The 17312-nt window shown below is 35.6% G+C and overlaps 1 pseudogene; it reads left to right on the top strand.

Annotated features, from left to right (window-relative positions):
• Positions 1 to 14135, top strand: part of LOC103070087 (mitotic spindle assembly checkpoint protein MAD2A pseudogene) — a 29712-nt pseudogene extending 15577 nt beyond the window's left edge.
• The last annotated feature ends 3177 nt before the right edge of the window (positions 14136 to 17312 follow it).

The raw sequence follows: 17312 nt of genomic DNA on the forward strand, positions 1-17312 counted from the left end.
TTCAGCAGCATCATCCCAGATATGTATGACTTACCATTGAGTGAGCTTGAATATTTTTCCATATACTTGAGGACAAATTTTATATGTATTTTTGTAAATTATCTGTTAATGTCTTTTTTCCATTTCAGTATCAGTTTTTTGAACCTTTGTCCCTCAATTTTTAAGATCTCTTTAAGATCTTATTTTCATTTCCTTTGAATATATACTCAAAAGTTAGATTGCTGAATCATATGGTAGTTCTAATTTTAATTTTATTCTTCTCCGTATATTGTGCACCTTTTCTTAATAACATCTACTAAAATGTCCATCATTTCACCACTTAATTATGGAGCTTCATTAATATCAATTTCTAATACATGGATTTTTAAAAATTATCTACTTGTCTATTTGTGTATTTTCAAAGCACACTACAGAACATTAAATTATCTAGAAAAAGGATTGCTATGATCTTATAGTTTACATTTAGTATGGGATTGATGCTCTCCCATATTCCATTCATTCTATAGTAGACCTGTCCAGTAGAACTTTCTGCAACATTGGTAATATTCTATATCTTCACTCTTCAATACAAGATTCATTAATCACATATGGCTATTGAACAGTTGAGATGTGGCTTAGTATGACTAAAAAACTAAGTTTTTAATCATATTTATACTTAATTAATTTACTCTAATTCGTAGAAGTCCAGCGTTGTTAGTGGCTAACAAATTGAACAAAGAAATTCTGTAAGATAAGTAACAGTGAGAGATAGAAACATTTTAATGTTTTGTACTTGACTTCATAGGTATCTTTTTTTTTTTTTTTTTTTTTTTTTTTTTTGTGATATGCGGGCCTCTCACTGTTGTGGCCTCTCCCATTGCGGAGCAAGGCTCCAGACGTGCAGGCTCAGTGGCCATGGCTCACGGGCCCAGTTGCTCCGCGGCATGTGAGATCTTCCTGGACCAGGACACGAACCCGTGTCCCCTGCATCGGAAGGTGGACTCTCAACCACTGTGCCACCAGGGAAGCCCCATAGGTATCATTTTTGAACTAGGATTTTGAACCAGAAACTTCTCTCTTCGAGTGTTCTGTATTGTATCCCATATCTTTCTTTCTGCTCATGCTGGAAAGTATATGGCGTCTTGTGCAGAAGAATGGAAGTGTATTCTAAAGAGAATAGAGAAATTTAGGAAAAGTGCTATTATATTTGTCTTAAAACACTAGTTTTTACTATCTCTAGTTTGATGTCAGATCTGATTCCTTTATCAAAAGAAATATCTTCCAAGATGACACAGTCTTTGTTTTCCTTTCCATTTATTGTTTGTGTGCATATTTTTGAGCGTGTAGTATAATAAAAAGTAAAAAAAAAAAGATAATTATTTTAAATGTGTTCTAAAACATTGCTTTTAACTTATCTGCTAAATTTAAAAATACAGTGATAGTAGTGATAAGCCTTTTGATCAGTGTTCTCCCCACCTAATGCTCAATATTGTTTTATTATTTTTTATGATCATGAAGTATTCTGGTGATTTTAAAGTCAGCAGGAATTAATATCTGAATCTTATTATACATTCTGTTACTAGTTCCATTTTTTTTAATCTGTTTCTTAGGAAACTAGACAAAATAGTTCCCTCTCCCAATTCATAAACTTTTTTTGTAGATACTCAGTGACATGGAAGGAGTACAAATACTCATTTAGCTTTGGCTATCTGTGTTTGGACCTTTGTGCATCTATTAAATGTTATCTTTTCATTCTATGGCAAGAATTTAAAAGTGCTGAACCTGAGACGTTGAAAGAAGGCATGATCTTTCCAGTCTTCTGATTTTTCATTCATCTCTGTGTCTTCACCACCCAGAACTACATGTCCATTTTTGCACTTTCTCCAATGGAATGTGTGTGGCTGTTGGATTTTGTGCATCTTTTTAAATCTTGTATTTGCGTTGGACACCACCACTCTCACTTCCTTTTCCACACTGATTTTTCTCGGGATACTTCTTTTTTATCGTAGCATCACACAAAACTCAGCTTTGCAAAAATATCGGCACATCGAAGACATGGAACACAATCAGACGTTAAAACTGCCAACTACCTGAAGCTTGTTAGTTCAAAGTGTCTGACAGATGTCACTGTGTTTCCCTTCTTTAGATTTCTTGAATGTTCCAAGATGGTCACAAACTCAGTTTTCATTTGCTCTTCTTGCTTCTTGGAATTCTTCCTGTTCTTCTTCACATGCTGGCTTGTTCTCTTAGTCCATGTCTTCTGCTTAAATTTACAAAGCATTTTTAACATATCATGGGATTCACTTAATTGAAAATTTTATCTAAAATTTTTGAATATATGTTCATAAGTGAAAAGAACTTTGATTTCTATTCTCATACTTTTCTTATGGTTCTGAAATGAATGCTACACAAGCTTAAAAAATGCAGTGTGTATTACAATGGGTTTATATAATCCTTGTGTATTAGGTGAAATTCACCAGGGGAAAAAAAAGGAACACATAGGACTAAGGAGTTTTAGGGTGGTGTGGTGACATTTTAATTATTTTATTAGTTACTAAAAAGTCAGTGGCTGATTCATGATTTCTATTTTCCTGTAAGTTTTTGTATTTTATATTTTTACATAAATGCTTTCCTTTCAAATATATTTGCAAATTTACAATGATTAAATTTCTTATAATATTCTTTTATCATTTTATAAATCTCTGATATGTCAGAAGCTATTTTACATTATTCTGAATTTTGCTCACTCTTATTTTCTTTCTTTTTACCTTTATTAATGCTGCCAAAGATTTATAAATCATACTAAGCATTTTTAAGAACCAGCCTTGTTTTTTTATATTTTTGCCATTGTCTACTTCCCTATATAGTTCATGGATTTACTCACACAAATATACCTCAACAGTTTCTAAGCTTGCTATCTTTATTCCACTCTTATTATTTCAGAAGAATCTGTTATATTTACACATTAATCACTACCACAGAACTAAAAAAATCTGTCACAGTAACGTGTCCTTCATCTTGCTGAACATAAGGGGACATTTTCTATAAATTCTGTTAACCAAATATCTCACTATAACTTACACTCTTTTCTTCTTTTCTGATCCCTTTACACTAAAATCCTAAATACATTTATCTGTACTATCGTCCCTATTTTGTCTTCTCTCATTTTGCCTTGATCCCCTTCCAGTAAGAATTTTGACCCCATTAGAATGATGAAATATACTTTGTCAGTGTCAAGAGTGACATATCACTATATTCAAGGTCAAGTTTCGGTTTTCATCTTACTTACCTGGTTGTAGCTATTGATACAATTGCTCATTCTTGAAGCATATCCTTAGCTTGGCTTCACAGATGCCACTGTCAGTCCTCTAACAATACTAACCTTATCTCTTAGTTGGTTTACTTGTTTCTTAAGCTATGTGAAACCATGCCCACAGGGTTAAAAATCCCTTTCTGATGCCATGCCCCATAGTATTAACAGAAACTGGTGACTTACAGAAATCCTTGAGCTTGTCTTACAGAACAGCAAATAAGGGAAGAGCTGGTTAAAAACCCCTTTGTTTGTAGTACAACAAAACTGGCTGAAACTGGGGATGGAACCAGTGTGTCTGAACCGAGTCTGCACAATAGACTTGCTTATCTGTAGATGACCTTTTGATGTCACAGTGCCAACTTCCCCCATATGTTTAATACCAACTCCCCAAATTTGCACATGTGACCCATGAAGAGGCATGAAACCTGCTTGTACCTGTGTATAAGAACTTAGCAGCACTTCCTGGAACTTTTCCAACTGCTCTCCTCCTTTCCTTACCACTCCAAAACCCTAACCCTTAAATATCCACCTCACTTGCCACCGTGGAGACGGATTTGAGCCCTACCTCCTGTCTTACCAATCAACTTTGCAACAAGGCTTTTTCTTTTCTTAAAAGCCAGTGCCATAGTATTGGCTTCTATGTGTGTCAGGCAGTGAGCCCTTTGCTGATATGTACACATTTAGTAATACTAAAAATTACTCAAGTCTAATGGCTGTACATTTATTCGTGTGGTAATAATTGCCTATATTTATTTTCCTTAAATTCAGGCTCATATTCATTTCCTATTCAGTATCTCCAGTTTACTATCCAATAAACTTCTCATACTCAACACATTCGAAGTCATTCTCTGATCTTTTCCAGCCCGTGGCCCCAGCCTGTTCTGTGTATGGACTTGGTCATCTCAGTAAATTTCTCTACTCCTCATCCAGGTGCTCAGGACAAAAAACATTATCCAAATCCAAAGACTCGAATATAGAAAAACATAGTTTAACAAATTAGGTCTGTTTTTTAGAAGGTTTCATAAAAGTAGAAACCCTTGAAAATGCAGGTTGCTTGTAGTTTGGGGGAAATGCATTAACTTTTTTTATAACACAAGGCAAAAGTTTTGACCTAAAAATAAAAACAATATTATGTTTTAGAAATACTCATGTATTATGTATTTTAAAGTGCTGGGACCAAGTATAGTTTCATAAAAAGAGTAATAATTTGGGCCAGGATGACATGAGGGGCTTTTCCTTTGACAGGGCCATAAGAATTTATGTTTTTCCCAAATGCAGCAAGATTTTGGCTATGTTTATATAGTAATAAATTCAATTTTGTCTTCTGTGTGTAAACAGATATTAAATATCCTAATATCAGTAAAAGCTATCTAAAATACTGCCTGAGCTCAGGAGGACAACTATAACTTGACAATTTAGTAGAACTTACTTATTATAGCATAAATTTTTACTTTAAATAATAAGCAAAGTCAACAAATTAACGATACTGAAGAGACCAAACAGATGGGAATCTATAAAGTAGCTATAAAATATTTTCTGTATTACTCATAATCTGTAGTTCTGGCTCTATTTCTATTAAATTTCACAACTTTTATGTAATTATAAAGTAATTACATGAAACATGCAGTTGTGGGAAATCACTGGAGCCCAAGTGATTATGTTTCTAATCAAGAGGAAAAGCATTAAGAAGGCATCATTTCATATATTTGAAATTGTGGCAAAATATAAAACTGGCTAGAATCCTAATTTTCCAAAATGTTTAATGTTAATCTAATAAATTGACAAAATTTTACAACCTTTTAATCTAAAACTGGTCATGAAATGAAACTCAAAACTTTACTCAGTACTAGTCTTTTTTCTGCCACAATTCTGTAGTAGACAGCCTCTAAGATAGTCCCAAATAATCCCCACCCCATGTTTTTCAAGTTCTTATAAATCCTCTCCCCCTTGTGTGTGGACTGATTTTAGTGATGCACTTTATTTATTGATTCATTTCTAATGAACACAGCAAGTGATGGGATGTTATTTCTGGGATTAGGTTTCAAAGTACTATGACTTCTGTCTTGCTCTCCCTTCTCTCACTTTCTTACTCTGATAGAAATCAGTTGACATGTGAGACGCTCTATGGAGAGGTGCACATGGCAAGGAGCCGATGTTGCTGGCCAGTACCCATGAGGACCTAAGTTCTGCCAACAATTCTGCTTGTAGGTGAAACTTCAGATAAGCAGCCTAGTGAGAGACCCTGAGACAAAACTAACCTGTGCCCAGATTACTAACCCAGGAAAACTATGAGAGAATAATTATTTGTTATTTCAAGCCACTAATTTTTTGGAGTAATTTATTATGTAACAATAAATAACTAGGATAAATCCCAACAGAGGTAGTATTTCCATATCTGCTTTTAATCCATAAATTCGGGATAAATAACTTTGTGATGCTTTAGGTAATATTGTCTACAGCTTATTCACTAGTGTTTGTTCTGTGGCACGTAGTTCATGATCAGTAAGTATCATTAAAATTTGCTAAAGCAAAAAGCATATGTTATTTAGATTTAAAACTAGGAGGGACAAAGTTTTACCTTTTATTAGGCAACAGTTCTTCTGAAATGTAATGTTTATGTATGACATTTAAAGGACTGGGTCAGTATATGTTTCAGAACTGGTTAAACTTAGAGGGTAGACTAGTAGAAAGTTTTAAAATAAACACTTAGGTACGCTGTTAAGCAAAAATTGGATAGGTGTGAAATTGTATTACACTTAGGATGAACATAATAAACGCCTTTCTAATTAGAAATTTTGGTTTTTTCCCCTAGTATTGATACATTTTGCGATTGTGTGGTTTATTTATTATATACACACAAAGGGTGGAGAGATATTGAGAGAGAGAGTAAAAACAAAATAGGATGAGATGTGACTTTCAAAATAAGTTAATCATTACAGGATAACATTAACAAAGGTGTGCAGTACCATATATATTTTTTTTTTAATTGAAGTATAGTTAATCTACAATGTTGTGCTAATTTCTACTGTAAAACAAAGTGACTCAGTTTTACACATATATATATTCTTTTCCATTATGGTTTATCCCAGGAGATTGGATAGAGTTCCCTGTGTTGTACAGTAGGACCTTGTTTATCCATTCTAAATGTAAGTGTGCATCTACTAACTCCTAACTACCACTCCATCCCTTTCCCTCCCACACTCCCACTTAGCAACCACAAGTCTGTTCTCTATGTCTGCGAGTCTGTTTCTGTTTCATAGATAAGTTCATTTGTGCCATATTTTAGATTCCACATATAAGTGATATCATATGGTATTTGTCTTTCTCTTTCTTACTTCACTTAGTATGTAATTTCTAGTCTCATCCATGTTGCTTCAAATGGCATTATTTCATTCCTTTTTATAGCTGAATAGTATTCTGTTCGATATATGCACCATATCTTCTTTATCCATTCATCTGTTGATGGACATTTAGGTTTCTTCCATGTCTTGGCTATTGTAAACAGCACTGCAATGAACATTGGGGTGCATGTATCTTTTTGAATTACAGTTTTGTCTGGATATATGCCCAGGAGTTGTACTGCTGGCTCATATAGTAATTCTATTTTTAGTTTTCTGAGGATCTTCCATACTGTTTTCCATAGTGGCTCCACCAACAGTGTAGGAGTGTTCCCTTTTCTCCACACCCTCTCCAGCATTTTTTATTTGTAGACTTTTTAATGATGGCCATTCTGACCAGTGGGAGGTGGTACCTCATTGTAGTTTTCATTTGAGGATTTCTCTAATAGTTAGTGATGTTGATCATCTTTTCATGTGCCTACTGGCCATCTGTATGTCTTCTTTGGACAAATGTCTATTTAGGTCTTCTGCCCCTTTTTTGGTTGGGTTGTTTATTTTTTTTTGTTGAGTTGTGTGAGCTGTTTGTATATTTTGGAGATTAAGTTCGTGTTAGTCACATTGATTGCAAATATTTTCTCCCCTTTTGTGGGTTGTCTTTTTGTTTTGTTTATGGTTTCCTTTACTGTGCAAAAGCTCGTAAGTTTGATTAGGTGCCATTTGTTTATTTTTGTTTTTATTTCTGTTGCCTTGGGAGAGTGACCTAAGAAAACATTGGTACAATTTATGTCAGAGAATATTTTGCCTGTGATCTCTTCTAAGAGTTTTATGGTGTCATGTCTTATGTTTAAGTCTTTAAACCATTTTGAGTTTATTTTCGTGTATGGTATGAGGGTGTGTTCTAACGTCATCAATTTACATGCAGCCGTCCAACTTTCCCTGCACCACTCCCTGAAGAGACTGTCTTTTCCCCATTTTATATTCTTGCCTCCTTTGTCGAAGATTAATTGATGGTAGGTGTGTGGGTTTATTTCTGGGCTCTCTTTTCTGTTCCATTCATCCATATGTCTGTTTTTGTACCAATATCACACTGTTTTCATTACTGTAGTTTTGTTACTGTAACTTTGTAGTATTGTCTGAAGTCCGGGAGAGTTTTGCCTCCTGCTTTGTTCTTTTTCTTCAGGATTGCTTTGGCAATTCTGGGTCTTTTATGGTTCCATATATATTTTTGGATTATTTTTTCTAGTTCTATGAAAAATGTTATGCATAATTTGTTAGGGATCACATTAAAACTATATAGTGCTTTGGGCAGTATGGCCATTTTAACAGTGTTAATTCTTCCAATGCAAGAGCATGGAATATCTTTCCATTTCTTTGAATCCTCTTTAATTTTCTTTATTAATATTTTATAGTTCTCAGCATATAAGTTTTTCACATCTTTGGTTAGCCTTATTCCTAAGCATTTTTTTTTTTGGTGCGATTTTAAAAGGTATTTTTTTTGACTTTTACTTTCTGATATTTCATTGTTATTATAAAGAAATGCAACCAATTTCTGCATATTAATCTTGTATCCTGCTACTTTGTTGAATTTATTATCAGTTCTAGTAGTTTTTGTGTGAAGTCCTTAGGGTTTTCTATATATAATATCATGTTATTTGCATATAGTATCAATTATACCTCTTCCCTTCCAATTTGGATACCTTTTATTTCTTTTTCTTGTCTAATTGTTGTGGCTAGGACTTCCAGTACTGTATTGAATAGAAGTGGTAAGAGTGGGCATCCTTGTCTTGTTCCAGATTTTAGTGGGAAGGCTTTCAGCTTTTCACCATTGAGTATTATATGGCTGTGGGTTTGTTATGAATGGCTTTTATTATGTTGAGATATGTTCCCTCTCTACCCACCTTGGTAAGAGTTTTTATCATGAATGGATGTTGAATTTTGTCAAATGCTTTTTCTGCATCTATTGAGATGATCATAGATGTTACATTGATTGATATGCATATGTTGAACCATCCTTGTTAACTTGGGATGAATCCCACTTGGTCATGATATATGATCTTTTTTATGTGTTGTTGGATTTGGTTTGCTAGTATTTTGTTGGGAATTTTTGCATCTATATGCATCAAAGATATTGGTCTGTAATTTTCCTTTTTGGTAATGTTTTTGTCTGGTTTTGGTATCAGGGTGATGGTGGCTTCATAGAATGTCTTTGGGAGTGTTCTTCCTCTTCAGTGTTTTAGAAGACTTTTAGAAGGATCAGTACAAGTTCTTTTTATGTTTGGTAGAATTCACCCTTAAGCCATCTGGTCCTGGATTTTTGTTTGTAGGGAATTGTTGTTGTTGTTGTTGTTATTACAGAGTCTAATTTACTTCTAGTGATCAGTCTATTCAAATTATCTATATGTTCTTGATTCAGTTTCGGTGGGCTGTATATTTTTAGAAACTTTTCCCTTTCTTCTAGGTTGTCCAATTTGTTATCATGTAATTTTTCATAGTATTCTCTTTTTTTTTTTAATTTCTGCATTATTGTTTATTAACTCTCCTTTTGCATTGCTTATTTTGTTTATGCGGTTCCTCTCTCTTCTTGGTGAGCCTGGCTAGAGGCTTTTCAATTCTGTTTAGCCTTTCAGAGAACCAGCTCCTGGTTTTATGATTTCTATTATTTTTTAATCTCTTATTGATTTCCTCTCTGATCTTTATTATTTCCTTCATTCTGCTGACTGTAGGCTTTGTTTGTTCTTCTTTTTCTAATTATTTTAGGTGACCGGTTAGGTTGTTTGAGATTTTTCTTGTTTTTTTGAGGAAGGCCTGCATCCCATAGATTTTGTATGGTTGTGTTTTTTTTGTCCTTTGTCTCAAGGTATTTTTTTTTTTCTTTTTGCAGTACGTGGGCCTCTCACTGCTGCGGCCTCTCCCATTACGGAGCACAGGCTCCGGATGCGCAGGCTCAGCAGCCATGGCTCACGGGCCCAGACGCTCTGCAGCATGCGGGATCTTCCCGGACTGGAGCACGAACCCGTGTCCCCTGCATCGGCAGGCGGACTCTCAACCACTGCACCACCAGGGAAGCCCCTAGTTTTAATTTTTTGAGGAATCTCCACACATTAAAAGATACATACTCATGTAGCTTGAAATTAACTTTTTTTAAAAAATGGGGCATTTAATATATACTAGATGATTTCCAAGTACTTAAAATCATTAACTCATTTAATCTTCACAATAACCCCATGATATGCATACATATATTTTGTATGATTTGCAGATGAATGGGATACCGAGAATTTAAATAACTTGCCAAAGGTCACCACGTTATTATATTGCAGACACTTTGAGCCTAGCACTCCGGTTCCAAACCCATGATCTTAATCATTACACTGTATTTCTCATTCTTAAGGCTGCTAATTTCAGGGCAACATGTTTGATAGTCTGAATAAACTTCAGACTCAAATAAGCCAATTTTTTTTTTTTTTTTTTTTTTTTTGCGGTACACGGGCCTCTCACTGTCGTGGCCTCTCCGATTGCAGAGCACAGGCTCCGGACGCGCAGGCTCAGTGGCCATGGCTCATGGGCCTAGCCACTCCACGGCATGTGGGATCTTCCCGGGCTGGGGCATGGACCCATGTCCCCTGCATTGGCAGGCGGACTCTCAACCACTGCGCCACCAGGGAAGCCCCTTAGCCAATATTTTTGTTTAATTTTAAAAATTATTTTGGCTTATGTGCTCTTGTTTTAACCAAGAAACTGAGAATTACTCTAAATATCCTGATTATGGGTTTAGAATCCTGTGCATTTTATGATTATGTTCATTCTTTCAAATTCACAGCATCTTAAAATAACAACAGTTAAAAAAACCCCACAGGGCTTCCCTGGTGGCGCAGTGGTTGAGAGTCCGCCTGCCGATGCAGGGGATACGGGTTCGTGCCCCGGTCTGGGAGGATCCCACATGCCGTGGAGCGGCTGGGCCCGTGAGCCATGGCCGTTGAGCCTGCTCGTCCGGAGCCTGTGCTCCGCAATGGGAGAGGCCACAACAGTGAGAGGCCCACATACGGCAAAAAAAAAAAAAAAAAAAAAAAAAACCCCACAAAACCTGTGTATGCATTTTACAAACACAATTTAGGAAGTTGGGCTACTATTTTCCTCTGTTTAAATCTTTCTGGGCTGCTGATTAGAACAATATGATTTAGGGTTTTTCCCCTAAGGTTTAGGAAGCAATTAGTCCTAATGTGAAGGAATGATAGACAGTGCACATTGCACATGGGAAACATAGGATTTAATATTTGTCCTTGATAAATACAACTTCCTACTCAGTATTTCTGACATAGTTTTACAATGTTACTTATAAAAAACTTCTTAGGGCTAGTGACTACAGGCTTTGTTACCAAACCAAACTTTGGCCTTCTCACCAGACATGGAAAAAAGCCAATCTACTGACGCCAGGTTGTGAAGGAAAGTACAGTGTTGATTGAGGGCACCAAGCAAGGAGAATGGGCAATTTGTGCTCCAAAGACCTGAACTCCCTGATGGCTTTCAGGGAAGGATTTTTTAAAGACAGTGTGATCAGCTCATGCACAATTCTCTGATTGGTTGATGGTGAGGTAACTAACAAGGTGATGTTTCAGGGATCTCAGACACCAGCCTTCTGGTTCCACCTGGCCTGGGGTCTTCGTGCTGGTGGTCAGCATGCAGTTAACTTCCTCCACCTGGTAGGAGTTTTAGTATCAGCAAAACAACTCAGGAATATGGCTCAAGATATTATCTATGGCCCTTGAGAAGGAACTAAAGGTCCTTGACTTTGTTTTATGGCTAAACTATTATTATTTTGTCTTGCTTGACTGCTTTCCTTTATTTTTGCATTTTCTCACTTCTCTGATTAAATTTGCTCTTTGTAACTCATGGAAGGCAGAGGAGGCTAAAACTTTCTACAAACAAGAGCTGGGGTATCTAAGGTGGGGGGAGGTTGTCTGTCCCCAAGAGGGCCCCGCAGGGTCCTGCTTGGTTTCAGTTTGAATAATTTTCTTTTATGTATGTAAAACTGAGACCTTTGTATTTTAAAATATTAGTGCTAAATTTGAAGGAGTTGACATTTAGATAACTAAGGAGGGAATGTTTTCAGCAAGACTGGGGTCAAATTCTTCTTAGACTAGACTGTTTCACATAGAATGGTGCTGCCAGTGAAAGTCTAATGTGAACACATGGCATTTAATTTCCATGAAAGTTTCAATATTCTGAGTAAAATGTGGCTATGAGTAAAATAATGAAATATAAGTGGAATAGCATTACAATAGTACCCTACTGGGTTTCAGCCACCAGCAGTGGAAGGGGCTGTTCTAAGAGCATATGTCTTTTTGGCAAAATTCAAAGGCATCTGCTCTGGTTAGTTTCATAAGGCTTATGAGATTTCCATTTGATTACAGAAGTGATGTCTGCCCTCTGTTGCTAGGCCTGTCATTTTGCATTTGCCCTACCTGTGATGTTATTTGTTAAACTGCTTTTAATGAGAAAAAATACTTCTTGAGAAAAGCTTTAGCAACCCACACATATTCTTTTTCCAAATCTCATCCTTATTTGTATTCCCAATATGATGGATGACAACAGTTGCAAACTCATAATATGATTGCTCTTATCATGCCATGGTCTCTTGTAAATGCTGTCCTTTTTTGAGGTGGTGACCTGTTATATTTCTCTCTGCTGTCCAATTATTTTCTTGTAAAGGACTGATAAGTTAAATATGTGCCTGCTGTTTTTCTCTCCAAGAGCAGTTGCTCCTTTTTACAAATATTTAGAAACTCAGGACTTCCGTATCATAACAAAATGGAAGACTTACTAATACTTTAATCTCTAAAAGTGAGATGCTAAGAGTCTCTGTACACAAATCTTAAATATGTATACAGCGAAGTATGTGCAAATTATTGAGACAGTAAATCTGGCTGGAATTGCTATTTTGTCATTTTTTGCTGATTATTTGGGCAGTATACATAGGATTTCTGAGTTTCAATTTACTCATCTGCAAAATATTGAGACAAGTTAACATATATGTTGAGAAAATGTAATATGCAGATATGTATTAAAATTTCTACATACAGAAAATAGGTGTATTAATCTGACATTAGCTATTTCCCTGAGGACACTAAAGAAGTACAACTGACTACTGGGTGAGGAATATCTCATTTAAGTGGTTTGTCTTTTGGAGAACACTTTCTATCAACGTAACTCATTCTAGTTATCTAAAAAAAGTGACTTGTGGAAAAATTATCTCTTGAAATATTTGTTTTGTTCTGGATTCACAATTTTTCTGTGAGAAAAGGAAAACATACAGGACAGATTACAATTTATAAATAAAAGTCAGTAAAACCAGTCAGGATTATAGAACATTACTCAAAAGAGAAAATAGTTAGTTGGTTATGGAAATTGAAAGAGCAACACAGGTACAGAGGTTAAGTGGAAATTATGCAGCCAAAATTTAAAAGAAATGTTCAAGAAGTATTTGAAAATGAAGGATTGTTATGGCAAATCAGAGTACCAATAAGAGTATGATCAGTGAACTAAGTATATTATGTAAATTAAAGCATAATGAATAAAAGAAGCTTCTAAAGCTCTCTTATTTTCAAATAATATAAGAGGTTGAGAGAACGGAGCCCAGGCCGCCCGTCAGGCCCACGGCTCGGCTTCCGAGGCAGGAGGAAGCCGGGTGGGCCGGAGCGGCCCCGAACCCAAGCCTTGTCAGCCCTGGCCTCCTGCCTGGCAGGAGGAATCTGGGAAGAGGCGGATGCAGGCGCCTCCTCCGGACGCGTTGCTAATGATGGAGGAGGACGCCTAGGTGCTGCTGAGGCCTGCTTCGCGGTACAGCCCCTTCACCGGGAGAGTTTCTTTAAAGTGCAGAGCTCACCCCTCACCATCACCCCCGCGAAGTGAAACTGGTCGACGGTGATGGACTAGAGTTCGGGAAGCGCTGTTCTGGACCAGCATTTGGCATCAACAGCATTTTATATCAGTGTGGCATATATCCATCCGAAAGCTTTACTCGAGTGCAGAAATATGGATTCACCTTGCTTGTAACTACTGATCCTGAACTCATAAAATAACTAAATAATGTGGTGGAACAACTGAAAGAATGGTTATACAAGTGTTCAGTGCAGAAATTGGTGGTAGTCATCTCAAATATTGAAAGTGGTGAGGTCCTTGAAAGATGGCAATTTGATATTGAGTGTGACAAGACTGCAAAAGATGACAGTGCACCCAGAGAAAAGTCTCAGAAAGCTATCCAAGATGAAATTCTCTCAGTGATCAGACAGATCACAGCTACAGTGACATTTCTGCCACTGTTGCAAGTTTACTGTTCATTTGATCTCCTGATTTATACAGACAAAGATTTGGTTGTACCTGAAAAGTGGGAAGAGTCAGGACCACAGTTCATTACCAATTCTGAAGAAGTTCGTCTTCGTTCATTTACTACTACAATTCACAAAGTAAATAGCATGGTAGCCTACAAAATTCCTGTCAGTGACTGAGGATGAGCTAAAGACAGTAATGTACTTGTATTCTCAAATGTGGTTTTCCTGAAACCAAATCAACTTTACTTGATATATTTCATTGGTTAATTTTTAGATGGGGAAAACTTAACATTATACTATACTGAATCTGTGCATAATTGTTCCATTCCTTGGTACCTCTTTCACTTTCCATATGGCTGATGTAAGTTATTGCACACTGTTCCAAAGGGAACTAGCAGATTTCATTAGCATTGTAATGTCAATTCCTTTGAAGGTAGTACTGTAGATGGAAAAACTTTTGCCATAAAAACAGATGTCTTTCTAAATCAGACCTTTTGGTCAAGCAGCTTGACTCAGAACATACAGAAATATTTAAATATAAAATAGAGCAAAAGAAATATGAATATTCAGAATATTTGTTTAGATCCTGAAAGTTACGAATGATAGTCCATAAGTAATAAAATATTGCTCTTATTAGGTCCTTTTGCCATTTATTTCATTTGTATAGTTTCCATATTGAAAAATTTTCCAATTATTTGATTTTAATTTATATAACTTGAACCCATAAAACTATGGATATTCCTACTGTTCAAATTGCTATGATACCAAACTTTTAAGAATGTCCTTTAATGTTTTATAAAATCAAGCTTTAAATGACAATGATGAAATAAAGTTAAATGTGTATGTTTTTAAAAAAAAGGTAATCTTTGGTGGCTTATGTGAAATGATGTCATTAGTGCATAAAATATTCAGAGTATCACATCTCTGCAATTAGCAGTTACGTTGAATATTTTTTATTTACCCTTTCCAATCCAATTTCCACCTTTCTTCAATCTACTCTGTGCCCTGGTAATGCCAACTTCCATGGAATAAATAATTAGAACTCCCTTATCCACATCTAGTTGTGTTTAGCAACAGGGTTTGTTTGGCATGGTACAGAGGATAGGAATACAGCAAAGTCAGAACGTGTTATCTGCCCAACTCCTTCCCTGCCATGTTGTGGGTTCCTCCCCTAGACCTCAGCCCTCAGCTTCTGTTGAGCTATGTATTCTGAGCACGTATATGCAAATTGGGAGAAACTATTTATATTAATGTAATTATTGTATTATCCCAACCATGCTAGACTAGTTCAGTATATGTAAACCTAGAAACAATGCTATAACAACTTAAAAAAGTAAATAATACAACAACAAAGTATCAGAAAGAGAAATTAAGGAAACAGTTATATTTAACTTTGCATCAAAAAGAATAAAATACTTAGGAATAAACCTACCTAAGGAGGCAAAAGACCTGTACTCCAAAAACTATAAAATGCTGATGAAAGAAATTGAAGACAACATATTTTCCATTATAGAATGGAAAGATCACAAGTTTTATATTTAACACACCAAAGTGTAAATTGTTGCTGCAGTATTTACTTCCTGTGTAATTTTCATGTCCATTAACCTCAGTTTTCTAACCTGTAAGATAGTTTTGATAATGCTAACTTTTCATAATAGTAGTAAAAAGATCATTTGAATAGGATTTAAGAATATAAGACAAATGGTTGAAAAGCATTGTTTTGGTGTACAGTAGGAAGCCCCTATGCCTGAGACACCTAGGATCCATTTTACTAAAAATAGCTTTTAACGAAATTACTTAAAATTTATTAGTTTTTCACATTTCTCTGTTTATTCCTTCCCCTTGCAAAAAGTATGTTTCTATAACCTTGTGTTTGATATGTTTTACTTTCTGGTTATCCTTTAGAGCTCTGAACAGTCATCATTTTTCCTCTAAGTATAACTTTGACTATTTAGAATTGCTTTGATGTATGCAATTCAAATTTTGATTCATTTACTCCCAGATTTTCATCCAAGAAAAATTGTTTTCTGAAAGGCAGAATTTTTTTTGAGATTAGTTTTTTTTCTCATTTTAAATTATATTTATAGATTACACACAATTATATGATTCTGTTCTGTTATAGCAGTCATATTATTGGATTTTGACTTATAATTTATAAACAAAAACCAATATGTAATAGAATTTCCAGTCCCATTCACCAGTCAAAATAGAGCTAAATCATTTCTGAATCTAGAATATCTAGAAATGGAGTTATAACCCTAGCTTTCCAGTAATTAAACTTCATTATCCAATTATTAATATGTTTTTGATGTTCATAAAGTAAATAATATTGCTATGCATCTGGATTTTTCATGCTAAGCAGTGAAACAGAAGTTTCAAAAGGATATTCACCTGAGTAAGAATAGTTCTGTAGGAATGTATTTTGTGATCACTGTTTTATTCTTCTGGGTAGGCAGCTCTTCCCATGCTCTGTGCTCAATGCTCTTTTGTAGATCCCCTTCTATTACTTTCATCTCCTTTCCTCTGCCTTTCTTTGCCTTCCAGTTTCATTCTTCACGGTGCTTGGTCTCATCAATTTTCATTGCCTGGACTGTCAGTGTGTGTGTAAGTATGTGTGCATATATATGTATGTGTGCGTATATGTGTATGTGTGCATATATATGTGTATGTGTGTGTGTATATATATACACACACACATTCTGTGTATCTGTATATCTGTATCCTTCTGGCTCTTTCCTTGCTATATGGACCTATAAATCTGTGAAATCAGCATCTCCACTTAAAGGTTCTCAGGAACCTCAAAAACTCAGCATGTGTCAAACTGAAATCACTCTACCTGAATTTATTATATTGTGAATAGTATCACTCTCATTCCACTGTCCAGCCAAAATTCCAGTCTTCTTCCTTGTCTTGTCCCTCCTCCTTATCTTTCCCACAGCAAGTAAAGCACTCCAACCATCTAATCCTTTGAATCCTACCATCCAAATATTTTTTTGAACCTATCTACTCTTCTGTCGCATCTCTCCCAAAATTTCCACTACCATGATTTAGAACACAACCACGTCTTTCCTGGATTAATGTTTAGTCTTCTAATAAATCTCTCTGCTCTGAGTTATTTCCATGTCCACATGTTCTCCACACAGTAGCCTATTTCTGTTTTATTTCTAATTATCAGTCATTTGTTTTGAGTTAAAAGGAAGCTATTGTTGGATATTAATATCTCCAGTTATTAAAAACTACTCTGACATTCATATGGAGAAAGAGTTGGACAAAACTCATGTTTAAATTGGTTTCCAATAATTCTTATCATGAGGGAAACCACAAAGCCAGTTCAGAGGCTGTTGTGAGGTGGTG

This window comes from Lipotes vexillifer, unplaced genomic scaffold, assembly GCF_000442215.2.
Source record: "Lipotes vexillifer unplaced genomic scaffold, Lipotes_vexillifer_v1.1 scaffold716, whole genome shotgun sequence".
Classification (NCBI taxonomy): Eukaryota; Metazoa; Chordata; class Mammalia; order Artiodactyla; family Lipotidae; genus Lipotes; species Lipotes vexillifer.